Genomic DNA, 26,865 nt, shown 5'->3' with positions numbered 1-26,865 from the left:
CTAAGAGCTTAGAGAGCTTGGTTTTAGTCTCAGTCAGCCCTGGCCCCAAGCTGAGTTTCTTGCCACCCTCCCACAACTTTCTTTTCTTCCATCTGTTGCTATTTCTCAGGCTGACTCAGACACCTGTACCCTTGGGACTCACTGGCCAAATTTTATTTCCAACACATTGCTGGTGTTCCTCAATCTCTTCTTAAGGCTTTGAAGTAAATTATGTTTATATCCCAGTAGCTCACATACTTCTAGACACTCTAGTATTGGAGGGGACTTTGGAAACCACCTCATCCAAAGGACATAGCACAGTAAACTGCAGTTAAGTGGCCGTCCCAATCAGAGAATGAAGAGTGGAAAGCCGAGTTCGCTCTTCTCTGTTTCCAGTGACTGAGTTACTGCTCTGGCTATTCAAGTGATTTCTCCAAACTTGACTCTAACGAATGCTCAACAGGCTCTCACTCGAACAGAGTTGCAGGAGTTCGGAGAAATAATGAAGAAACAGCAAGCCTCTCCTCCTGGTGCAAATACAGAACACAGTTCCCCTGGGTACAGGGAAGCTGCCGCCCACTAGGATCCGACATATGGAACACCCACATTTAAAAATAACAAGACTGAAGACTGCTGTATTGCTTTTACTGCCCCCATCCCAGCCACCTCTTCACATCCCGGTATCCCCGTATCATTTAATAAAGGCAGCCACCTGTTCGGCTTAACAAAGTAAGCCAGCTGGGCTGAAGGGGAAGAGGGGGCGTGTGTGGACAGGGAACTGCTTTGTGTGTGGTCTCTCCCATTCCACTTTCTGTTTATGCTGAAGACAGAGTCAACCGGCTTCTTCTACCTCCCCATCCTCAATCCTCAGTTTTAAGGAAACCTTCACATTTTTGCTGCCGGCCATCAATGCCATGATTCCACATCTCCAGCTTCAAATGGGGTTTAGGGTAATCTTGTGTTCTTTCTTAGTGGCAGTGTTTATCCGAGCATTGTGTGCCCCTGCCCTTCCATGGAAAACCCCTGGGTGCTTGTGAACCATTCAGACTCTAGAACCCCTGCCAAACTTACCAAAATGTAATCTTCAAGCATCCTAGAGTATTTTAGAACTCCTGAGAGATTCTTAGACCAACTAAGCTGTGAGATCCTTAGCCTCTCATTGCCTTCCGATTTCTTCACTTTGGGTGAGGCCTCTCATGCAGCAAAGCAGGTGAGAAGAAAGACCTGGAGAAGCAGAGCGACAGTGAGAGGTGTGTCCGGGGGGAAGGGGACATGGAACCCAGGGGGAGCTGACCCCTGCTGTAGGCCTGAGACCAAGGATGACTTAAAGCCAGTTGTGGTGCAGCCTTGTTCATTAGGGTAGGAGACTTTATAGGGATGCTGGACCACAGCTTAGATGCAGTGGGCATTCACCTGGAGTGTTTTCTATACCAGATGTTGGTCCAAGTAATGCTTTTCAATTTGTGGGTCAAGACTCATTGATGGGTATGAAATCAGTCTAGTGGATCATGGTCAATTTAAAATAAAAATAAGCCATAATTGAATACTTTATTTTGAATATTTAATAATAGAAAATCACATTTGGGATGAAAAATATGAGACTGTATTATGCATCGTGAGAATAAGGATTGTTTTCTGAAACTTGTGAGTATATCCTGAGTTGAGAGCTGAGATGAGCTATCATCAAAGTTTGAGCACCGGACTAGGGAACCCAGGGTGCCACATGATTTGCTAAAAGTTGACAAGTATTAGCTTATGATTCCCATTTTATAGAAGGGCTCACTGAGGCTGAGATACAGCAGTAAAGACAGAGACATAATAAGCAGTGTCTCATTGTCACAGGTCCACCCAGGCTGTTCTTGCTTGCCATTTAGCTCTACCATTTAAATAACTATTTCCTCTAACCCTGTATTCCTCCTTCTGGCCTTTACCCCAGGGTGTCCTGTATATACCGATAGGCAGTTCTACGCTGTAAAAGATCTGCACCTCAATTGCTATGCAGCGTTGTGCTTTTAATGCTGTTTGACAGGAACTTGTGAGGAGTTGATAGAGTCTTGTTTGTTTAGCTTTTACCGAAGGTCAGAACCAAGATTCACTGCCCTCGCTGGAGCATTGGCATTAATATTCAGATCCTCTCTCCAATATCAAAGGCTCCTTGTTCAGGGTTCGTCCACGGGCCATCAATGCAGCTTTGTTTACTGCCTTGAGAATCTCTTCAACAAATTAACCAATACCTATTTAACACATAAGATTGGGTTGGTGGCAAGTGACAGAAAACTAAACTCAAACTGGTTTGAGCAGAGAGGAGAACTCTTTTTTTTTTTTTTTTTTTTCTTCAAGTAAATTAAGCATGAGGGGGAGAACTGGCTGCATTCAAGTTTGGATGTGACTGGACACAACTGGTATAATCGGAATGGGATTGTTTCCCCTCTGTGTTGCAGCTCTGGTTCTCCTGTGTTAAGTCCGCAATGGGAGATGATCTCCTGTAATGGTTAGAAAGGGTTTACCATCACGTCTCTGTTAAGACACGAGGCTCAGATTCTCTCTGGGAATCACTGACTTTCGTGGCATCACCCATCCATTCCTGAGCCAGTCACATAATCACTGAAATTCTGCAGCAGAACATGTTGATTGATGGAATCCCACGTAAAGACATTGCAGCAAACCAAGGGGCATCCACCCTCATCCCAAAGGAATATTAGGAGGCAGTTACCAAGCTAAATAATTCGTAGGTGTGGAAAGTTCAGGCCTCGTGCTAGGGACTCTCCAATAGGAATCTCTGCCCTTGAAGAACTTACAGTTATGAGTTCAATCATTTAGGGTTAACTCTGTGTGTGTGTGTGTGTGTGTGTGTGTGTGTGTGTGTGTACACATACATACACATGTTTCATGTGCACAGTCAGGTGCTGAATACCATGAGCGATCTCTGGAGAAATGGCAAGCATTCTTCATAAGAGACCTTGTAGTCTAACATCAAAGAAAAATGTATATAAATCATTAGTAACACATTTAATGAGAAAAAAATGATAAATCTCCATTCAATCTTCATTCTGGAGTCAGTTGTGGAAGGCAGAGCATATAGAGTGCAGAGCACACCTTTCAGCACAGGTGGGATTTGGAGATTAAGGGAAGACGCATCTATATGGATTGAACAGGTATGGCGGGCGAAGCACAGAGCAAGAGGCTGTGACCCTTCAGGGGGACAGTGCTAGGGAGGAGGAAGACTTGGACGGGGAGGAGGAGCTGGAGTACAGAATACCAGGCCTCTGGGTGTGTAAGTTTGGGATCACTTGTGGAGGAAGGCCAGCTTTATAAGAGGGGACATACCAGCTCTGCATTGCAGAGGTCCCCCTGAGGACAGTGACAGTGATCCTCCTGAGGGGAAAATATTGGGGATAGGTGGGTTATTAATCCATCCTAGAGACTATATGCACCTGAATGTAACAGTGATGACAGACCTTTAAAGCCACAGAGACACATGTCAGGATCTCACAGTTCCTTAGGTGTGGGCAACACCCAGAAAGAGGGGAAAAGCTGGGTTCAATGTCTGTCTTCTTTGAGTGCAAAAAGCATGGTCCTCTGAGTCGTATCCTCTTGGAAGGGGGGCATTTGAGAGTGGACATCTCTTCTAGGTGTATGAGCAGTCATCCTGGTTTGCTAAAGATTGATTTCTGGTCCCGAAGAAAGGCTAGCAGGAGTTTGTAGGCATTGGGGCGGGGGGGACTGCTTCATATGCAGGTCAGCTCTTCGGATTGGCAGATTCCTGAAATTTGGATATTACCAGACCTGAGTTCAACCCTGATTCTTTAGGGCCAGGCATCTAGTATCAGTTTCCTTCTTTGAAAATAAAACCAACCTCCTGGGATTATTGTGAGGTTTGAAGGAGTAATGTGTGAACAATGACCACTCAATAAGTATGAATTCAGTGATATTTATTTAGGGCAATACCAAAATGAGGCATTGACAATAACTTCATTTGAAATTATAGGAGGACCCCAGGGAGAGAGAATAAAGGAAAATGAGACATTCAAATTCTTTGCAGGTAGCAAGTGGCGACAGTAGGGTTCAAACCCAGTGGATCTGAGTGAAAGGTCTGAGTTCTTTCTGTTGTTCTTGCACTATTGCCTTCTTAAGTTGTATTTTCAAACATTTTACAGTTGACTATAAATTGACAGTGAAAATTAACACACTACATGTATTATGGTCAATAGATTATTCTACATATTTCATAGGTCACTCATGTTTTTTTTTAATATAACATAAGCATTAGCAATATTACTTGATTGCCTTAGTGGATGTATTATTGGAATGGCAAGTCTTTCAGTAGACGTCAATTAATATTTCTGTTTCACAGATGTTCCAGGATTGAAGGAGAAATATACTGATTAATATCTCTCTCAAATCCTGGTATAAAGATGAAAGTATTATATTATCCACTTGCTGGCCAGCACAACAAATGAGATTAAAGAAGAAATGAGAAGCCATCCTTCCAAGCTTACTGAAATATGGGTTTAGCAGAGGAAGCTGGTTAGGGCTGAGCCTCCTCAAACACACATCTGTTCCCAAACAATGTTTTTGTTTTGTTCTGTCTTCTTTCTGTTATGATTAACCTTGATGGTGACCCAACCTTCTTGCTCCTGCCTTTGGATTCTAATGACCTAAAACAGCTAATATAAAAAAGATATAGTCCCAATGACTGAGAATAAAGTTGGGCCAAGTTGTGGACAGGGAGCAAACTCTTAGTACCAGAGGAAAATGTGAAAAAGATCCCTGCAACGAGGGGACCAATGGCAGCACAAACGCTCTCCCAGTAGACTAGGGGTTGGAAGGCTTCCTGCTTGCCTACAAGTGGTTAGAGTTCTTCTCTGCAGAGAGAGTTCACAACCAAGATTGCGTCTTCATGAGGACTTGAAAGAAATCCATGAGTATTGGTGTTAAAATGCAGTCCTTCATCTCACTACAAATATGTACAGTAAGTTCAGTTCAAAGCATCATCTATGTATCTCCCCTAAAAGTCGAACTTTCTTACTTAAAGAAAGTCGCCACTTGCTACCTGCAAAGTAACTTTCTTACTTAAATTAAGTTCTTACTTAATTTTATCCTTTTACTAAATAAAATTGCATCAGAAAATTTTGATGATGGTCCATAAGGCCCTGAATAGTCTGGCTTCCACCCACTTTTTCTATTTAATGTTGCCCCACTTTCCTGCTCATTTACTCCCCTCATCCGATCTCCTTTTATTTCCTTCCATGGCAGGGCATTTGCACATACTGTTTCCTACATCTGACCATTCCTTTTCCCCACTGTTCGCCTGCTTTTCTCCTCATCCAGCCGCTTCACAGAGATATCTTCCTTAATCATCTTCTCTAATCCTTACTTTTATCCCAATCCCCATTCCATTGGTAACATTCTCCATCCCACAAAGCTGTGCACTTCCTTTGTATAATTACTGCTAGGGATGCCTAACCTGTTTGTTTACTTCTCAAGCTAACCAAAATCGAACACTTATTGTGTGTCAGCAATTTCTGTGTACTCTTAGGTATTAAAACCTTGGATCCTTGTCACACCAGCATAAAGTCAGTGGCATAATCCATCCCCTTTCCCTTGATCAAGTAACAGATTTACTGAAGTCAGTTTATTTACCAATACCTTATAACTAAGTAGAGGGATCAGGATTTGAGCCCAAGAAGTCTTGACCCAGAGCATATGCTCTTAATTGCAATCCTATATGCCTCCCACCCTATGTAGTATTTCTCTCTCACAACTGAAAATATGGACATTTCAGGGACTTGCATGCATTATATCACTATATCCTTATTTAAAACTTATCCATGCACACAATGATTCACAAGCTTGGCTTTTCTCAGTAGCTAACGTGTATCTACTAGCTGATATATAGCTACACACACACACAGGTACATATATACACACAAATATACATATAATGAAATATATATTCTCTATAAAACGTAACTATATATCAGGCACAGTTCTGTTCATATTAATATTCATAACCCAGGACTCAAAGTCACATAAAAAAAGAAAAGGAAAAAGAATAGAATTCACTGAGGAGCTACAAATGACTATAAACCCATAAGCAAATGTTCAGCCTTACTACTCATTAATGAAATAAGATACCATTTCCTACCTCTCTAATTAGCAAGGATTAAAAAATAAATAATACTCACTGTTGGCAGGAGTACAGGGAGAGGACTTTGTCATACATTAGTGGTAGGAGGAAAAAATGTTTACAGCCTCAGTGCAATGCAAATTTGGCAACACGTATCAAAGGATTGTAAGTTTACCTTGGCCTTTGATCCAAAAAATCCACTTCTAGTAAATTAACTTAAAAAAATAAAAAAAATAAAAAGCCAGACTAAGATTTGGGTTGAAAATTTTTCCCTGTAGGACTGTGACTGTGTATATGTATGTGTACTCATGTAAACAAAAATAAACTAGTGTTAATACCCAACTACTGTCAGTTAGCAAACAGTCAGTGGGTGCCTACCACAAGGAAGACCGTGAGTGAGGTGCTGGGATGTGATGGCAAAGGAGGAGATGCGTCTTTGATTGGGTGAGGTCCTTGCCTCAGTGACGTACAGCCCCACCTGGGACTAAGTACATACTGTCCAATTCACAGACAGGAATGTTTAATCAACTGTGATAATGATATTATAATGAGGACACCTGAAATAATGGTTTTGACAATAAATACTGATGACTGAAGACCCCTGAGAAAGAATCGTGGTAAAGTCAGATTCTGAATGAGTTTAATTTTGCGTGAGGTGGCTAACCTGTAGTGCATGTGGATACATACACATACTCACAAAGAAAACCACAGACAGAAAATCGCCAAAATGTTAAAGGTAACTATTACTAGGAAATCGAATTGGGAGAATTTTTCTTTTCGTTAAGTTTTTCATGAAACAGATACTCTGTGGAGGAAAATAATACTATTGATATCAAAGAGTTTCAGTGTAAAAAAAAAAAGAAAAGGACGGATAATGTCCTGTAGAACTTTCCTTCCTCGAGTCTGATTCTCTCTATGGAAAAATAGGAGGTCTGTTTCTTCTGTGGCTCATTGGCTGGCGGGTCATCCCTCTGAATGCAGTAAAAGCATAACCTCTTCCCAAAACTACCCCAGAGTCCCACCCATCAGACACAATTGGGTCATCTCATCTTGTAGGCTTGCTTGATCTGAGTCCGTTTGTTCATAGCACTCCCCTTCATCAGGAGCTCCCAAAGGGCATGGAAGCGTCCAACTCATAGCCGGAACTCCAGAGTTCATGGAATTAGTTATTTGCTAATTAGTTAATTAATAACATAAAAGACTCAGGCCAAGGAAATGCTGGTAATTAATACAGAATAGCACATCATTAGAAGGGAGCCAGCTCCGGAGAGTGGAAGAGCACTTGCTCTCTTGACTATGTCACACCTGGATCCCAAGGCCACTTTCAGCGCTTTATCTACATGACTTCAGGCCCTCGGCATCTTCACTTCCTCCTACACCAACTGCAAAACGATGGTGGGACTAACTCAGGAAGGCAGGAGTCGAGTGTTTGTCTAGTAGGGGTGTCAAGTGCTCTAGTGGAATGTTCTTTTCCAGTTTATGATCAATTTAGGATATGGTTTCCTGTCTTTTTTCACTGCCTCCATCTTTGATTTTTAACTTCCACATTGACTCGTGGGTACTCATTTGACAGCTTAAGTCGGCCGCTCAGACGCTAGTGTTCTAGAATGACTTTTAAGTTACAAAATAGCAAAGTTAGTTTCAGAAAGAGAAGTGGGTGTGTATGACTTCATTTGTTCATACCACAGGGTTCTCTTGTCAAATAATATTCTGTTGGCATCAGGCTCCTTTGTTTATAGGCACAGAAGAAAGGCAGGAATGGGGAAGGAAAAATAGTCAGAATTTGCTTTCATTTACAAAATGGTGCTCCAGATACTGTGCTAAGTGCTTCCCATTGTATTGCTTGGTCTTTATAAAAATAGCACCTGGGATGCAACATCCTCCTCACTTTTTCCATAAGAGAAAATTCTGAAAGCTTGGCGAGGTCCAGAAGCATTGCCAACGTTCTGAAGTAGTCAGTATTAAAGTCTGGATTCAAAATCAAGTCTGAGTCAGAAATCAGTGTTGAGAGAGGGGAAGTGAGCTGCTGTCTGAGTGTCCCAGCTTCCAGTCGTAGGTTGGGCCCCAGCCTCCTGCCTTTGCATAAGTTTGCAGCAGAGGAAAGAGTAACCTGTGACCCCCGTTCTCCACCCATCTGCTAACAATCCTGTTTGGAGACATCATCTCCATCTGTAACCCATTGTGAAGGCATGTCATTAATGAGACACTGGGAACAAACAGAAACCGAGCTTCTTCTCGCAGCTCGGCTACCAGCTGCCTAATTAGGATTTATGGGTGGCTGTGATAGAAATGTCTGCGTGGTATAATTCCGAGATTTCTCTTGGACTCTTAAATAATATCTAACCAAAGCCTCAATGACTGTGCAGATAGGTCAAATACACCTCCACATTGCCGAGCGTGTTGGGGTGTGGGAGTAGACGTGTGTGTCAGGGAGCGGGAGAGGCAGCTTGTTTACATAAATTAGATTAATATGAAAGCCTACAGCTTCAAGTGATGACTGTTCTTACTGTTCAGACCTGAAGTGGATTAAGTTCAAGTCTTCCACCCAGTGTGGTTGAAGAGCTATTCACAGTGTGTAGAGCTTGGTGGTTTGTTTCCCTAAGTACGTCCTTACAGTGATTGCACAGTCCATTGCATCGCCTTTGGGGCCCAGGACAAGTGGCACATCCCAGTTGAATGCCGCTCTCCCCTCTTCCGTGAGCATGTGCCCTAACAACAGTGAGAGCTATGACAATGACAGCTGCGGTGCGTCATCTCTGACTAGGGCCAAATAGGTATGGAGGAGCCTTGTATTAATTAGATTTTGGATTGTCCAACCATCAATGAGCATCTTGTAGCTGAAGAGAAATGCTTAGCAAGTGGAAGGAGGTTGCCCGAGGTCATAGAGTTAACGCACAGCAGAGCCAGGACGTAGACATGGTGGTTTCTGTAACAAGCCTTTCACCATTACTTAAGATTTTTAACCAAATGCATTTATCAAGTTTTTTTAAAAATTAGATATAGACAGGAAAACATCAAGGATTAAATGGAGGAATCTAGAAGGACTCAAAGAAGAGAAGGCATGTGAACTTGGCCTAGATTGTCCAGTAGCATTGGTTGAAGCAACGGCGTAGAAGATGGGAGTGAGGATTGCAGACAAGAATGTGCGTGACGCATGGAGAAATGCCTGTGCTGCCAGGGCCTATTGTATCATTGATACGCCCACCCCCAAGCCCCCCTTCCTTGTCCGCGGTTGTCACCATGATCTCCTAGTCACTTGGACCGAAGCCACCGGAGTTGTCCTCAATTCCTCCTTCTCCTTCTCAGCTCACATCTGAGGAGTCTCCACGTACCACTAACACCATGGCCAGTCCATGATCGTTTCTGACCTCCACGACTGCACAGCCTCCTGAGCGGCCTCCCCGCCTCCGCCTCTGCCCCCTTGCCTCACGTGCTAGCCTCCGTGGGGATTCCAAGGTGACATCCCTACCAGGCAAGCCAGACTAGTTTATTCTCCTACTTAAACCCCTGCAGTAGAGTTGATGGCATGACATAGTTTTTGTTCATTAAGGGTTTAATAATGACATTAATTTTGTACCTAAAAAGGAATTGTATTTAGGATATTTCAAAATAGGGATGGCTGGCTGGGTGGCTCAGTTGGTTAAGCAACTGACTCCCAATTTTGGCTCAGGTCATGGTCTCAGGGTCATGAGATTGAGCCCCAGGTTGGGCTCCACTCTGGGCATGGAGCCTGCTTAAGCTTGTCTCTCTCCCTCTCCCCCCACCCCTCCCTCCACCCATGATTATGCTCTCTCTCTCTCTCAAAATAATCTAAAAATTTTAAAAAATGAAAATAATATTTCAAAATAGGAATATTTAGAGATGATATATTAGTCTGCCTGGGATTTGCTTCAGAGGAATCTGGAGTGAAGAAAGTAAATGGGGACACGACTGGCCTGGGAAAGCAGGGTGAGTCACTACATTAACGCAGGGTAACTTATTAGATTATTGCATCCACTTCCCTTTGACATTGTGCATAAAAAATTGTCTACCAAAAACCAAAAACCCTCCTGATGGATCACCACTGAAACCAGAATGAAATACAAATGTCCCACCGTGGCCTACGATGTCCTGGGAGATCTGGCCCCAACCTGCCTCCCACGTCTCTTTATGCTTCTCTCTCCTATCACTCACCCTGGTCCGGCTTCATGGACTTTCCTGGCCCTCAAAGGCACCAGGCTCTCCCTACCTCCAAGGGCGCTGAACCTACTCATGCTTCTACTCGGGATTTTCTTTCTCTTACCCTTGAGGTGGCTACTCCTTTCAACATGAGGTATCAACTCCATGCAACATCCATAGAGAGGCCTTCTCTGATCCCTCTGGAAAAAGCACACACTACACCCCTCTGCTCCCCACCTTATAACCCTGTTCCATCCTCCATAGCATTTAAAACTGCTAGAAGTGTTCATCTGTTGCTCTCTCTCTCTCTCTATATATATATATATATAATTTTTTGTTATTTTTTATATATGTATATAATTATTATCATTATTTTTTAAATCTACCACAGTGTAACTCCCTTCAAGGCAGGAGCTCTGTTTTGTTCACTCAGATTATCCAGTATTACAAGACTTCCTGGAGTTCAGTAGTTGTTCAAACAATCCTCGTGGAATATTTATGTACTGCTTCCAGTGGTGCTCAAATTGAGGGCCCCACAAGGTTTTGCTGTGGTGGTTGTGGTTGTCACAATGACTGGGCCACACCGCTGGTATTTAACACCCAAGGAGTCAAGGACACTGAAAGTTTTGCGATGCATGGGACAACGTCCTGTCCAGTGAGGAACTTTGTCTCCTGAATTCCAAGAGCATCCTCATTAAAAGTCAGAGCTAAAGAATGGCAGTCAGAGGGGGTGACTTGGGGAGAAGTTTGACATTGCAGAGAATAGTATGGAATGAAGCAATCGAGAAAATCAGAGCTAGACCAGGACAGGCCTTCTTAACACCGTCTTAAAGAATGTGAAATTTAATTTTTAAGTTGCATTTGTTCCCCTTGGGGCTGTAACAAATTACCATAAACTTGGTGGCTTAGGACAACCCACATTTGTGATCCCACAGTTGTGTCAGTCAGAAGTTCAGGTGGACTTGGTTAGGTCTCCTGCGTAGGGTTTTGCAAGGACAAGGCAGTGTCACCTGGGCTGGGTTCTTACCGGCAGGTACCAGAGAATGATCTATCTTTGAGTGCATCCAGGTTGTTGGCTGAATCAAAGTCTTTGAGGTTGTAGAACGGCAATCCCTGTTTCCTTGGTATTATCGGGGGGTGGGGGTGGGGGGGGGCGTCTTGTCTTGGCTCCATGATGATATCTGCAGTTTTTCTCTGGCTTTCCAAACAACCACCTCCAGCACGAGGTGCCAAGTCCCTCTCATGCGCTGAATCACCCTGACTTTCCTTTCTTCTACAAACCTCTAGCTCCGGCTAGAGAAAATTCACCATTTTTAAAAGATTGATGTAATTAGCTCGGAGCCACGTGGAGAATCCAGGTTACCTCACCGTTTCAAAATTCAAAGTAACCTTAATTCTATCAACAAAGTGTCTGGTGCTATCAAGGTAACATATTCACATGTTCAGGGATTAGGGCATGGACACGTTCCGCAAGCCACTCTGCATACCACAGGAGTCATTAAATGTTTTTAGAGAGACAGATTAAATCACCTACACCTGTTTAAATAAACACTGGTCTCTCTATGGCTTATCTTTTAGCAATAGGCTCCCTTGTCCTCCAGGAGCTGTGGCAGTGATGCCTGCAGGGACTCTGCTGGGAGAGCCATTACGAGCCAGCAGCCACATGTCAAGCCAAGCCGTGCTGAGGCCCTAGCTCCAAGCAGATGAAGCAGAGAGAAAGGGAGGGTGCCTGCTTCCACAAATGGCGGGGCTCAGCTGCGTCCCCATTTCTGGGAGAATTTATGAGAGGAGCACATGCCAGGGGGCATGGAAAGCTTCCCTCCCAGAAGCAGATGCTGCTGATCCCCACGCAGAAGCCACCTCACTCTCCAGCACTCCCAGACCCTGCCTGCCAGATGGCCACAGCTGAACCCACAGCTGAGTAGATATCTGCTGCTGGCACCGCAGACACCTCTGTGGGACTGGCGAAGGCCCTGAGGTGGTATGGCAGGGCGTCAGATGCGCACGAACAGTAGAAATGCTTGGGATGTGCCAGGACCGTGCTAAGCACTTTGCGGGCATTAACTCAACCTACACAATATTCCCAAGTGGCTGGTGTGACTCTTCTGCCAGCAGAGACCAAGGCTAGGAGCGGCTGGGTTGCTTGCCAAAGATAATAGAACCAGTGACCAGCAAGAGGTGGAATTTGAATGGACACAAATAGTATGTGATCACAGTCTCCAGAAGCTATGACCTTAGACCCTTCAATGTCGCTGTTTGAATGTTTTTGGAGGAGAAAATTAAATTACCTACACCCGTGGTTTTCAGCAATAGGCTCCCTCCTCCTCTAGGGACTAGAGGATACCAAGAGCCCTTTAGCCCTCCTCCCTGGGCCCCACTGCATCCAGCCTCACTTTGCACCTGCTCGGATGTGCCCGCATTTGAGCAGGTTCCATCTGCTGGGCCGCCCCCGTTTGCAGGTCACTGACTCTGTAGTACCTGTCTCCTGTGGAATGGCATGTAAAGCTGAAAAGAAGACCACTGAAGCTGACACCACAAAGGAAATGTGTCACCGAGAAAAACTGGAAGACCTAAAGCCAAGTGTAGGAGTGGCCCCAGAAGAGGGTGAAAAATGGGAGAAAGTGATGCCTGACTCAAGACTCACCTTGAGGGCCCAGGGGAAGTTGCACATGAAGAAGGACGGCCGTCATCATCCCGAGCAGGTGCTGAGTGCTTGACATACGCTAGGAACCAAATTATACCCATTGCACAGATGCTCTCATCTAATTCTCCCTTCATCTTCATGAGAAAAAGTTATCACTCCTGGTTTATCTGTGGAGACCCTGAGACCAAGTGAGGTTAAGTAACGTATTTCAGGAATCACAGCTGATAAAAGGCAGTTTGATGTGAAATATGACTTGCGTCCCATATTTTCTGTTCTAAAACGTTGCAGGGTGTCTCTCAGTTAGTTCTTTGGGTGCTCAGTTTGACTCAGGGGAGAAACACAGTCCGTTTTAGCACCACGCTGGAACTAGAGTGAGTCAAGAGAGCATATGCTTCAAGGAATGATGCCCATAGGTTGAGAGATGTACTGTTTTCTACCAATACACCAAGACATAGGAGGCATTTCACAAATGAGTATCGAACAAATGGAGTGAATCAAACCAAAAGAGTAAAGGCGTTGGAGGGATAAGGTCCAAGATGGTTGGCCTGCCACATCTGGAAGAGAGAGAATCATGATAAGCCTGAGGAACATAATCCACAGGTGAGGGGAGGTGAGGTTATATCTTGAGATTAAGGTAAATCAGGCCCACGGTGCTATTAAGTGGAGCCATTTAGGTGTGAAATGGGGCTGTGACTTGAAGTACAGTGACATTGCGCAGAAGCACCACCCCCGGCTGGATGCTATGACCAACTTCTCTCGAGTTAACAACAGTGCATGTTTGGGGAGATGAACAGAAACACCAAGTCTTCTCTGGAAACAGTGACTTCTATGGGGCGCACATTATGGAGACGCATTTGAGCAGGGTGCGTGGCAATCGTTGCCAACAGAATGGGGATTTTCAAGAAATCTACTATATTATGAATGACCAAGAAACATGGGCTCCCTCCCTGTATATACTGGGCACTGAATTTGTAGCGACACTGGCTAATGAAGGGCACGCAATGTAAAATTTCTTACCTGAAAATGGAGCTACTGTACTATCCCCAAAGAGTTGTGATAGTTAAATAAAATACACTTAAAGGATGCCTGACACGAAAGAGGTAAGATTTATGTCATTCGAGTGGGTTAATAAATTGGGAGTACCTCTAAAGGAACACAGGAGGCGTAGATTCAAAGTCGGTGCTCTCCTTCCCCTTTTCATATTATTCCCTGTTCTGGTTGCTATGGTTACTTTATAGAAATTAAGAGTGTAAAACAACTTTTTATCATTCTTATAGATATGTGCTTCAGAGACAGGTCACAGCTAGGAGGGGTCGTTTCAGCGCAACGATACCAGAACCTTGAAGGCTAGGGCTAGGATCCACCTAAAAAGCTTGGTCGCTTACATATCCAGCTGATAATGCCTGTAATCAAATATGACATCTAGGAGTTTATGACATCTGAATCGCGTATGACACCTGGCACTGCATCATAGTGTTGGCTGTGGTCCGAGACTTTCTTTATGAGACCATGTCAACAATCAGATGGAACATTTGCACGTGTTCATGCGGCCGTGGCGAGCACCCTGGGAGGAAGACCAGTTGACGCTGGACTCTGGGATGGAAGGAAGATCAGTCCCTCCCCGCTGAGATTCAAGGGACAGAGAACTAGTCTCCAACTGCCGATGGGAAGTGGCAAGGCTCTGGAAAAATAGCTACAAATATTGCTGCGACCATTTTTGGAAAATATAATCTGCCGTGCCCTCTGATATGCAAACCCCCAGGTGTCACTCATCTGATTCATTATAAAGAGAAACTAGGAAGAGAAATTTGTGGGTTTGTTGTTGTTGTTGTTGTTTTTACACACAGTAACCTGTGTCAGAACTCCAGCGTATCTAAATCTTGACAAAATTATATGATGAAATTCTAAAGAGAGTTTGGGCTAAAAAATACATCTTTATTGTATCCCTTTCCAATGTCATATACATGACCAACCTTAAAAAAAATCAAAAGTAGGGATTTTTATTAAGTAAGAATACTAAGTCCCCAATGAATCAGTAATGTTTTTGCATGATACGCAGTTTCTCATTCTCCCAAATGTTTGGATATTTACAGCTCTATATTTCTTTCTAATTCAAACATAACATTTAGGGAAAACATATAACTGGCCTCTCTCTTTGGCCCAATTCCCTTATCTGTCAAATGGAAAAGAATGGGATACAGAAGCAATTCACAAAGTGCACTCATTGGCATGCTAATTATGATAACAAAGGAAGAGTACTGTGATCAAGTAATTTAAGCAGAGTGTGTTAGGATTTTTGTTGTGAGATTTCTCAGAGCCTTTAATATTTATTTTGAGAACTTTTTTTTTCCTGACCATGGACTTTTTTCTTTTTCTTTTTTTTTTTTTTTTTTTGCAAGTTCAACTTAAATGGCTAGAGATCCCTGAACTATTGTTTGAAAAATGCTGAGATGCACCAATCATTCTTTTTTTCCAATCATTCTTAATCTGTGTTTCTATACAGCACAGTGTTATAGAGAATGGTGCTCTTTACCCCAAAGCACAGAGAGGAAAAATTAAAAGAATTTACTCAATGTTACTTGTCAGTCTTCTTGATTTCTAAAGAAATTTTGGCATTTTGGCATCTCTTACATCTTCCTTTTTCTAAGATCTATTGTAAGATGGCATCTTCCCAAAATTGCTTTTTAGGAATAGCAAATAGCATTTATTGAGCCCATACCATGAGGTAGGCCCTATCAGGCACTTAGCATGAATGGCTTCAGTTAATTCTCTAACTGACCTTAAAAAGTCAGAACTGTTACTACCCCCATTTTCCAGATGATCAAACTGAGGGTCAAAAAATATTAAGGAACTTGTCTAAGGTCGCAAGTAAGGAGCAGAGACAGGATTTAAAACCCGGTCTCAAGAAGTCCAACCTGAGGTGTTAGGGCCTGTCAGTCTGGTGTTTTTATCACACAGCCACCTCTACAAAAATAATGGGTGAGACTTCACATCCCCCAGATAACTTGTATTTTTAGTAATTACTCTCATGTCCCAGCTCGTCCCACATGCCAATTCCTGACCTATTTCCAACCTTCTTGGATTAGACCTTTAAGATGCATGATGAGGAAACACGATGTTTATGGCTGCTCATCTCAGTGCTGGCTCTCCACTGCGGTGCAATTGTTGTTTAGGTCCAACTTGGCACGCGTGCACTCTTTTGGTTCTTAGTCCCCATGAGGCAGCTGCAGGGTGTTTCCACAAAGAGTTCCATCAAGGTACTGCCATGAAACCAAGGTTAAGAATTGGTGCCAACAGATTAGCTTAAATATTTATTGAGCACCTACTATGTGGTGAGTCCTGAGCTGGGATACAAAGGTGAGCAAGAACAGGACCAGTGTCTGCCCTTATGAAAATGGCCATCTGATAGGGGAGACCGACACTAGTGCCCTGCTCGTGAAGGTGGATTTATAAAAACAAACTGAGATAAGCAGACTGAAGTGAAGGACCAGGAGTCTATGAGCCTGCAAACCAAACAAGCCTGATTTTCTATAGGGGTCGGAGAAATCGTATTTGAGAGCATGATCCTGTCGTTGAGACCTGAAGGGCAAGTAGGATTAGTGAGGTGGAAGTGCGAGATATCCCAAAAGAGGAAGGGGCAGCGTGTGCAAAGATCCTGCGATACACTGAAGCATGGAGTTTGAGGTGTAGAGGCTGACCACAGGGGCTGGAGCACGGGGAGTGTGGCCTGGCTCATCTCTCCTACGACATTCAGAGCCTTGTAGGCTAAGGGAAGGACTTTATTATAAGGGAAATGAGGTGCCACTGATGTCCCAAGGAGGAAACTGAAATTAACTTATGTGCATTTTTAAGAAAATCTCTTTGACTACAGCCACAAGAGAGAACTGGGGGGCGGAGGGGGTGGGGGGGAAGCCCGGACTTAGGGAGACCAGAGGAGGCCATTATTGTAATCCAATGGAAGGCTGTTGGTAGCTGATCTCTAAGAACCTTTTCTGCTCTTATCTTAGGTTATTTTATGTATATCCAGAAGAAATTATAGACCTTATTGACCTGCATTTATTTGAAACAAACACTAATATTTATTTAATTTTCAGACAATTCCTTAGGAGATGTACCTTATTTTAAGTTGGGCTGCCTGCACTGTCAAATTGTCTCGACAGGTAGGGGACACTTCAGTGAGTATGATTGTTAGACTAGCAGCCCAACCAATCAATTTTTTAAAAAGTCAAACCGTCTGGTGTGTGGTGTGTGTATTCTAGTTAATGAGAAAGGAATGTCCTTGAGGAGATATGGGATAGAGGGGAGATATATACATTTGGAGACGCAATGTCAGCTACTCCTTCACTGAATAAATATTAATCAAGAATATTTATCGAGCACTTACTATGTGCTCAAAGCCACTCCAGCCTCTAGAATAAAGTGTCCTGGAATGAATAAAGTCTCTCACACACTGTTTCTCAATTCCATTTGAAAGAATGCAGGGTTTTGGATACATCCAGATCCGACTTTTTATTCCAATGCCCACAACTGTGTGACCTTGGATAAGTCACCCTCCTGAGATGGATGTCCTTTATCTCTAATTTTTTTAATAAGTTTATTTTTTATTGGTGTTCAATTTACCAACATACAGAATAACACCCAGTGCTCATCCCGTCAAGTGCCCCCCTCAGTGCCTCTCACCCATTCACCCCCACCCCCCACTCTCCTCCCCTTCCACCACCCCTAGTTCATTTCCCACAGTTAGGAGTCTTTATGCTCTGTTTCCCTTTATGATATTTCCTACCCATTTCTTCTCCCTTCGCCTCTATTCCCTTTCACTATTATTTATATTCCCCAAATGAATGAGACCATACAATGTTTGTCCTTCTCCGATTGACTTACTTCACTCAGCATCATACCCTCCAGGTCCATCCACATTGAAGCAAATGGTGGGTATTTGTCGTTTCTAATGGCTGAGGAACATTCCACTGTATACATAAACCACATCTTCTTTATCCATCATCTTTCGATGGACACTGAGGCTCCTTCCACAGCTTGGCTATTGTGGCCATTGCTGCTAGAAACATCGGGGTGCAGGTGTCCCGGCGTTTCACTGCATCTGTATCTTTGGGGTAAATCCCCAACAGTGCAATGGCTGGGTCGTAGGGCAGGTCTATTTTTAACTGTTTGAGGAACCTCCACACAGTTTTCCAGAGTGGCTGCACCAGGTCACATTCCCACCAACAGTGCAAGAGGGTTCCCTTTTCTCCGCATCCTCTCCAACATTTGTGGTTTCCCGTCTTGTTAATTTTCCCCATTCTCACTGGTGTGAGGTGGTATCTCATTGTGGTTTTGATTTGTATTTCCCTGATGGCAAGTGATGCAGAGCATTTTCTCATGTGCGTGTTGGCCATGTCTATGTCTTCCTCTGTGAGATTTCTGTTCATGTCTTTTGCCCATTTCATGATTGGATTGTTTGTTTCTTTGGTGTTGAGTTTAATAAGTTCTTTATAGATCTTGGAAACTAGCCCTTTATCTGATATGTCATTTGCAAATATCTTCTCCCATTCTGTAGGTTGTCTTTGAGTTTTGTTGACTGTATCCTTTGCTGTGCAGAAGCTTCTTATCTTGATGAAGTCCCAATAGTTCCTTTATCTCTAATTCAAAGAGAATAATACCTAATGGTTTTAAGAATGGCATCTAAGAATCTTCTAAATTGAGATAACCTAGGGTCAGTCACCTTAAGGCAATATCTGGCACACATTTTCACAATTAACTTGAGGTTTCCAAATTGAGATTCTACTATAATTGCTTTTGGCACGCGTGCTCATGCTTGGCAATAATTTTAACAACCTCACCAAGACACTGCACTCTTTTTTTTTTTTTTTTAAGATTTTATTTATTTATTCATGAGAGACACAGAGAGAGAGAGGCAGAGACACAGGCAGAGGGAGGAGCAGGCCCCATGCAGGGAGCCCGACACAGAACTGGATTCCACATCTCCAGGGTCACACCCCGGGCAGAAGGCGGTGCTAAACCGCTGAGCCACCCGGGCTGCCCAACACTGTACTCTTGACTAGAAGGTACTTACCAGTTTGGGATATGTGATCACTTTAAAAATTCTTTTATCTGGGCAAAAGTTTCAACTTATGATTCTAAGTCATGATACAAAGGGCCTTAAATTATGCCAACAATGTGGCTCTTTCTCTCTTGAAGACTATAATCCTAAAGACTGTATAATCAAAACTATGTGAGTATGAGGACGTATGCAAATGTATAAACAAATACACACAGACACACACACACACACACACACACACACCAGTAGGGTGTGGGGGACACCTTTGACATTTGCAGCGGTTTACGGTTTGAATGTATTATCAAAGTACTGCAATAATTTCTGAAGCCTTGAAAGAGTAGTGCTGCTGGCAATTTAATCCCCACTTTATTCACCACTTCTGCCCCAGGCTGCAAAATACAGCATTGTTCATGGGTAATTTCCCACTCTCTCCTGCTGCTAACAAAATGGATACTTTCTTTAAACTAGAAAACACACTGTCTGGCATTGCTCACTTCAATTGGCAATGGATTCCATATGATCAAAGTCATAGCCTGCGGAGAGACAGCTCCCATCTCTTTGAAAAAAGACTCCGTGGTCTCTAATTCACAGGCTTGAACCTGCTGAGGTTTTTCACACATTTACTTTCACTAGGGCAGGATCAGCAGTAGCCGATATGCCCAAATATAAGTCGATCGATCTTCTGTTGTTGTAATGTTGAAAATCCATAGAGATGTCAAACATCGACCGAAGTTACCAGAATGAACTAATTTGGTTACAGATTCTTTTATCATTCAAATGAACGTCAAACTCATCCCATCCTTCTCCAAGATCAGTGTTTTTATGTCATTGAACCCAGTTCTCCAGGGCGCTTAATTTTCCCTTTCATCAAAGTCACCTAAAGAACAGAGATTTCGAGGCCCCGCGTGAGGACACCATGTGCCCCCGCTGACGCTCCTGTAATCCATGCTCCTCTGTTGTCTGTTTCTCCATTCTTCTCTTAGCTTGTGTTCCCGACCTCCACACTGTGACTACTTTCTCTATTTCTTTTTAAAAGTCATCTTTAAGAGGCTTGTTTACAGCAGCATCTAAGCTTCCAATTATGAGTAAGAGCCCCAGGAATAATTGCTAAATTGTGTTAAATTCCCTTGCCTTTCTTTTTTTTTTTTTTTCAGCTGGTTCTGCCAGTGACCTCTTTAAGCAGTCCAAACTAGTATTGATTGAGGTCCTTTCAGGCTAATGTGCGGTGCTTTGTTCAAGCTACAGTAATTGAGAAAGTGCTCTGTAATGTGAGATATTTTATTAGGACTCAAATAGGAAACTTCCAGTGGAGTAATGTTTCTTGAGGGAGAAGAAAAAGAAAACCTTATTTCATACGTAGACATGTGTGTTTCATTGTATAAATGCTACTATGCCTCCTAACCTCCTTGCCTTTGACAAATATTTTTTTTTACAAGTGATGTTTTAACCTTTTAAGATTTATTTATTTGCTTAAGAGAGAAAAAGCATGTGCACGTATGGGGAAGGAGGGACAAAGGGAGAGGGAGAGAGAGACTCTCAAGCAGACTCCGTGCTATTTGTGCAGCCCAATGAGGGACTCAAATCTCATAACCCTGAGATCATGACCTGAGTAGAAACCAAGACTTGGGCACCCAACTGACATGAAAAATAATGTTTTTCATATATTACTAAATATAATATATTTAATAGTATATGTCATTCTTCAGTGTGAAGGCCAGCCTCCATATTTCACACATTGTTCGGTGGACAGCCCGTTTTGTAAGATACTCTGAGTCTTACTTTATTGTATATGTTTAGCCATTTATTATTTACTGTGTTAGCCGTTGGGATAAACGCTTCACATTTATTTTTTTTTTTATTTTTTCGAATCTCACTAGGTACTTACGATAAACTATGAGGCAGATGTTTCTGTTGTCTCCATTTTGCGGATGGAAGAACTAAGGTTTAGAGAAATTAAGTAACTTGCCAACTATTGTACTTAATCAGTGGCAGAGCTGAGCATCACACCCAGGTCTGTCTAATTTCAGAATTCTGTGCTTTAGTGAATAGAATGTTTATATGGGTACTTCTACCATATGTCTAGGAAAGTAGTTTTAGACATCTCTTGGATAAAGATTGTCTTGTAGTTAGAAAAGGTATAATTTAATAGCCTGCTCCTGTATTTTAAAAATCAGAGGATGATTGTGCAGTTTTAATCCTCGATGTTTAAATAAATAGAGAAAGGAAGCATATGTTCACACCAAATCTTGTACATAAATGCTCGTAGCAGCTCTACTCATAATAGTCTCATGGTAGAAACCACTCATATCTATCTGCAAATATCCACTAACAGGTGAATTATTTATAAGTTGCGTTACAGTCCAATGGAATACTATTCAGAAATAAAAGGGAAAGAACCATTGATAACCATTACACCTGAATCTGAGAAACATGTTGAACAAAAGCAAAGCACAAAAGGGTGTGTAATAATGAATGATTCCTTTGATATGAAGTTCACAACAGGCAAAACTATTTCCTGTTTTTGTAGGAATAGAAAGCAGATCAGTCATTACCTCAGCCAGAAGTTAGAGGTGACTGATAGCAGATGGGCCCTAGGGAACCTTTTGGGACAATGGTGGTGATCAGAATTTTGATTGTGGTTTTGCTGACGTGAGTGTGTATACTTGTCAAACCTCGTTGTAATATATATACGTATATTTAAATGGGGAACTTTTATATAAAATATGTCTCAATATAATTGATCAAAAAATTAAAGAAGGAGACTTATTATTAAAACTAGGAACATTTAGACATTAAAAAATAAAGACTGGCTAAATTGAAGACATAGGTGTTGACAACTGAAAGTCAATTAACAAAGACAATGAAGAAATGAGAGATACTTGACCTTGATGGCAGATGATTGAAGAGTAAAGGTGGACTGGCTTCAGACGTGAGACACAAGGTTAGAAGTAAGAGAGAAGAAATGGGAACAACCACTAAACATGGCAGGGTGGCAGCCTTGGTTCAAACTAAGGAAACCTTTCTAATAACTATAGTTACCCAGTGAAATGCACTATCCTTTGTGGTGGTAAACTCCAATGGAATTGCTCAATAGAAGCTATGTAAACAGTGAGCAGCAGTGATGTCTATGAAGATCCTTAAAATAGATAAAAGGACAAATTAGAAAACCTTTAAATAAATATTCCATCAATGAGATAAAAAAAAAAACCTAACTTTGTTTAAGTTGTCTGCAAAGTCTAGTTCAATTCAAAAAGCACGTATGAGCACATCTAATTGAGGGGCAGCTGTCCATGTACTAACACTTGGAATGGTTGATTAAATTAAAATGCACAGAAAATTGGCTTTAATTCTAAGAAGGCATTTGGGCCTCCTTATAAATGAAGTACATTTATACCTCCTCCCAACCCCCCCATCTGTGAACTGCTTCATTTCATCCAATTCTGTGGTGCTCCTAAGAAAAGCTGGGAAATGTGTTTCAAATCGGGGGGGAATACACATATATACAGGGTGTCAATGCCAAGCCAATTGTGGGGGAAAGGCCCAAACATATTATAACTACAGTCAGGTATGAACCCAAAGAATACCACATACCAGTTGCTCTGGAGGGTCAGAGCCTACAAGAACATAGCTATTATCCATTTTCCCCATTGCTGTCTTCACCAAGATATAACAGGAGTCCCTCAAAATTAACATGGTGTAAACCCCACTTAATGTCTGTGCGGTCAGCCTTCTCTTGTTATACACCCCACACCTGAACCTGGGATACACTATTGTCTCTCGTTCACACCCCGTTCAGTCCCATCACATCCAATTGCTATTTCGCTGGCCATTAATTTTGCTGTTTGACTCTTCAGCAATCCTCATATCCCACCCTTTCTCCTTATTCTCACTTCTACTCTCATCAGACAACCATATTTTATTCCCTGGTTTAATGAAATGGCTTTTTAAATAGTCCCCCCTGTGCCCAATTCACCCCTTTTGGGCTGGGAAGTCATTGCGGCAAAGCATGTAAGACCCTCCAGGATCTAAACCTTGCCCATATTAGTATCTAACCCACTCTCAGAGTTTCTTCTTCTTTATACTGTGCTTCAATAATAGTTTATTGAAATCTCTATTATTGGTTCTGGTTTGATTTCAGGACTACTGTCTTGCTGCATATAGTTTTTCTCACATTTAATCTGGAGTCTCCTATCATGGAAACTTTAAGCAAGAGAAGCCAAAAGAAAATAAAGTATCCCTTTAGTGGTGTTTGAGCCAGGAGAGTAGGATGGTGTATTTTGAGATCTCCTACACCTTCTCCCCTTGACTCTAGGACATTAGTTATAGATAAATCCTTAAAATCCCTAGACTGGAAAGAAGCAGTGAGAGAGAGCATCTACTCTAGCAATTTTCAAAATGTGTTCTGTGGACATTAGTTCTGCTGAGTAGATCCATACCTAATTTATTCAACCAGTTACAGATGACTAGAAGGTGAAGCAGACAGAGACCTGGGCTTAGCAACTTTGGGAAGAAGGAGACATTGAAGCAAAGCTGGAAACACAGAAGTTTTGTTGAGAAGTGGCACGTGCGACTGAAATAGGCAGAAGCAGAAATGGGCAAGAGGAGCCTCGAACCAAGATACAAACCTCATAGCCCAAAAAAGAAGGTCTGGAACCGCATTGAATGGAAATGGCAATGCCATTGTTACCACCCTTTGCTTAGTCATTGCTTGGTGAACACTCCAAAAGGAGTGTGATTTCAGCCCAGAAGCAGAGGTGGACCCTGGAGGAGTTAACACATTGGGGCTGTCAGCTAACCTAAGACTGTCAAGTCCTTTCTTGAAGTGGAAACAGAGCAGCACATTTCAGAAATTGTCGTGGTTTACCCCCGGTGCTGCATGAATCTTCTGCAAAAATATCCAAGGATCTGGAGGCCTCTCTTCCTGAGAAGACACTTAGAAGATGGAAGTCAGCCAGTTGAATTATAGTCCTCATTGCTGTAGTCCATCCCAGGACTATAACTGATACTTATTTTCTCCCTCCTCAACTATCCTTTTTAAACTCCCCCTCTTGCTCAGCTACCTAGTAAATTAATCTTCATTCCTGAGAAATCTGAGCTCCTGGTGATCATACCTTTCTCAGGTAGAGTCATTGCTCTTGTTCATTATCAATCACAAATAGGCAAGAAGAAACCAAATAAGTCATCTGAATTCCATAGATACTGTTCCTACCCTCATGGTGTGCCAGCAGCCTATATCCTCCCCTCTGCTGGATCAGTTACCCCTGACAAGATGATTATTTTTCTTACTGCCCAAAGGTCCCTGAACACAATTAGCCCAAAGTGTCTAGGTAATAGCCATAACTCGTAATGCAATGTGAGAGTCGTTGGGTCTCATGGGGAGAATCTTCTCTCTGTGGTGACCAGGACCTCTTATAGAGCTCTGAATTAATTTCAGGAGTGAGAAGCATGTAATCCCCCAGTGGTAGTAAGTACATCTACTTCTACTTCTTGCTCCCAAATCCATGTTATCTTCATATAGAGAGTATGACATAATAATCATGGCTTTAATTCAGTGGATATACCATATTCTGGAGGAAGGCAGTCCATCTTAGCAGAGTACTTCTCCATGAAATTATGTCCTCATCTATACAAGCAGGTGGACAGGTTCAGTTCTGTGAAAGTTCCCTCCTTCTTCCAAAATCCATAAATCTTATTTATTCAGGATGTTAAAGAACTCCCTTGAGAACTATTTGTGAAGTCTTTAAAACAGTGGGCTTTTAATGAGTTTTCTTGTACATGGCATATATCTATAATACTTTATTCCCATATAGCTGCATCTTGCAGTGAATTTTGTATTACTTTTGAATCTCTTCACATGTGAAACAACCTCTATGTGAAATCTTAGCTTTTTCAAGATTGCCATTAGGATTCAAAGGAAAGTAATTTTCCTGCCAAGATTTCTCCCTTTGTTATCTCATCTTTCCATCAGAGGCTCCATTCAGTCTGTTATAGAAGTCGGGCAGTGCATAGTGTTGCCCCTTGCATGGAGTATTAAATCGTTGGCCATCTCTTCCAATGTATTTGCACACAAAGGCTTGGTATAAAGGTTAAGAATCCATCTTGATATTATCACTTGGGTAATCAAAGAAGTAATTACAAAAATGCTCTTGGAAGAGAGGCAGCATGATTCAGTCTTGGAAAAGCAATTTATTTGCTAGGTTTTTTTTTTTTTAAAGCAGATTTGGCATGGGTCCATGATTAATTTAACATTTACTCAACATAGCAATGAAGGGGGACCTCTTTTTATTATAGACAAGTTATTACAATCAAGTTGAGAAATGATTGCATATTTAAACATGCGATTATATCATAGTTCATATGCTGAATATATGAATTACTAATTAAGACAATTCTAATGCAGGGCATAACAAATATACCCAAGTAATATCCTTTTGTTTCAAATCTTTCTGAGAAGTCACTTACACTAAATTATAAACCCATAAAATCACAAGACTTGAAGGAAGCTGTGAGAGCATCTACTCTAAGGTTCCCCCAAAATTACTCAGGGGAACCAGAAGAAAGAAAAGGAGGGCCAAGTAAGTGAAGTTCCACATCCTTTGACCTGCTTCAACTTAAACAGCTCCCTTCATAAAGTTCGAAAATTAATTGTGTTAACCAAAGAAGTTAAAAAAAAATTGCCCCTAATTTAGTTTTCTAATATAAATCCCTTACGCCACCTTTCCTCCACATGGCTGGCTCATTCCACTGGAATTGCTCAAGTGGCAGGACTTTGAGGCTGTCAATTCTATTCTCAGACAGGTCTTAAGAGGTCTTTTGTGATTTGGACAAAAATATGTATCCCTACAGTATACATCCTCTACTGGAGTTAATTGTTTAGACTCATTTACGAAGATTTCATTACGTGTGTGATATAGATTGTGTTCTCCATGGAAGTGACTCAGAGATGGAGCTTAGGGTACAGGATGTAGATTGGGGAATACCCTTGGAATTGACACCCCAGAAAAGGCAGGAAAAGATTCAGAAGAGGAAGAAGTCATGCGTGTCCAAAACTGACCCCATAAGGCCCTCTGGAACTGAAAGTGAACAAACTCCTTGATCAAGCAAACTATACATTCTACCCAACTTTTGCTATCATTCCACGCTTGAAGTTCCTTCCAGGAATGGTCTCTTGCTTCTTTTATTAGGCTCAGCATATCTAAAGCTGTGCTATGAGGCAACTTAACCTCGTTACAGATCTAGTGTCCAGGAGGGGAGTGAGGGACCGTTTTATCATTGGGAGGAGAGGTCTCTGAAGTGTCTTCAAGAAAGGAGGATGTGCTAGCTTTTAAACAGGGAAAGGTAGACTGCTGCTACAAATACAGATGACTCAAGGAAATATAGGAAATCAAGATTTTCAGGTTCATCTGCCCAGACATTCTCATCCATTTTTTTCCCAACCAGTGTTCTGAATTCCGCATAGCAAAGCCGCCTTGGTTTTCCTTTTAAAAAATAAAAAAAATAAATAAAAGAATCTTTAGTTAACAGGTAAATTAAGAGGAAGGGTACAGATATTTTCCATACACCCCTTGCCCCACACATCCACAGCCTCCCCCATTATTAATATGTCTTACTAGATTGGAATATCTGTTACAGCTGAAGAGCCTACATCAACACATCATCATCATCCAAAGCTCATCATTTACATTAAAGTTCATTCTTGGTTTTGTATATTCTGTGGCTTTGGACAAATGTACAATAGTATTTGTCCATCAATACAATATTATACAGAGTATTGTCATTGCCCTAAAAATCCTAAAAGTACTCTGCCTAACTCGTCTCTCCTCATGTATGACCCCTGACAACAACTCATCTTTTTACTGTCTTCATAGTTTTACCTTTTTCAGAAACCCACAGCAC

At 42.1% G+C, this 26,865-nt stretch overlaps 1 long non-coding RNA gene across 1 annotated transcript; it reads right to left on the bottom strand.

Moving 5' to 3' along the window:
* Positions 1–838: 838 nt before the first annotated feature.
* Positions 839–14,281, bottom strand: LOC119872037. Its single transcript, XR_005358958.1, has 3 exons — positions 14,055–14,281; positions 12,912–13,465; positions 839–1,203 (listed from the first exon to the last, which is right to left on the bottom strand). It is a non-coding gene; the product is annotated as an uncharacterized LOC119872037 (long non-coding RNA).
* Positions 14,282–26,865: the final 12,584 nt, after the last annotated feature.

The sequence above is a fragment of the Canis lupus genome, chromosome 5 (assembly GCF_011100685.1).
Source record: "Canis lupus familiaris isolate Mischka breed German Shepherd chromosome 5, alternate assembly UU_Cfam_GSD_1.0, whole genome shotgun sequence".
Classification (NCBI taxonomy): domain Eukaryota; kingdom Metazoa; phylum Chordata; class Mammalia; order Carnivora; family Canidae; genus Canis; species Canis lupus.
Note: the sequence above shows the minus strand (reverse complement) of the source record. Positions and strands in the feature narration are given on the sequence as shown.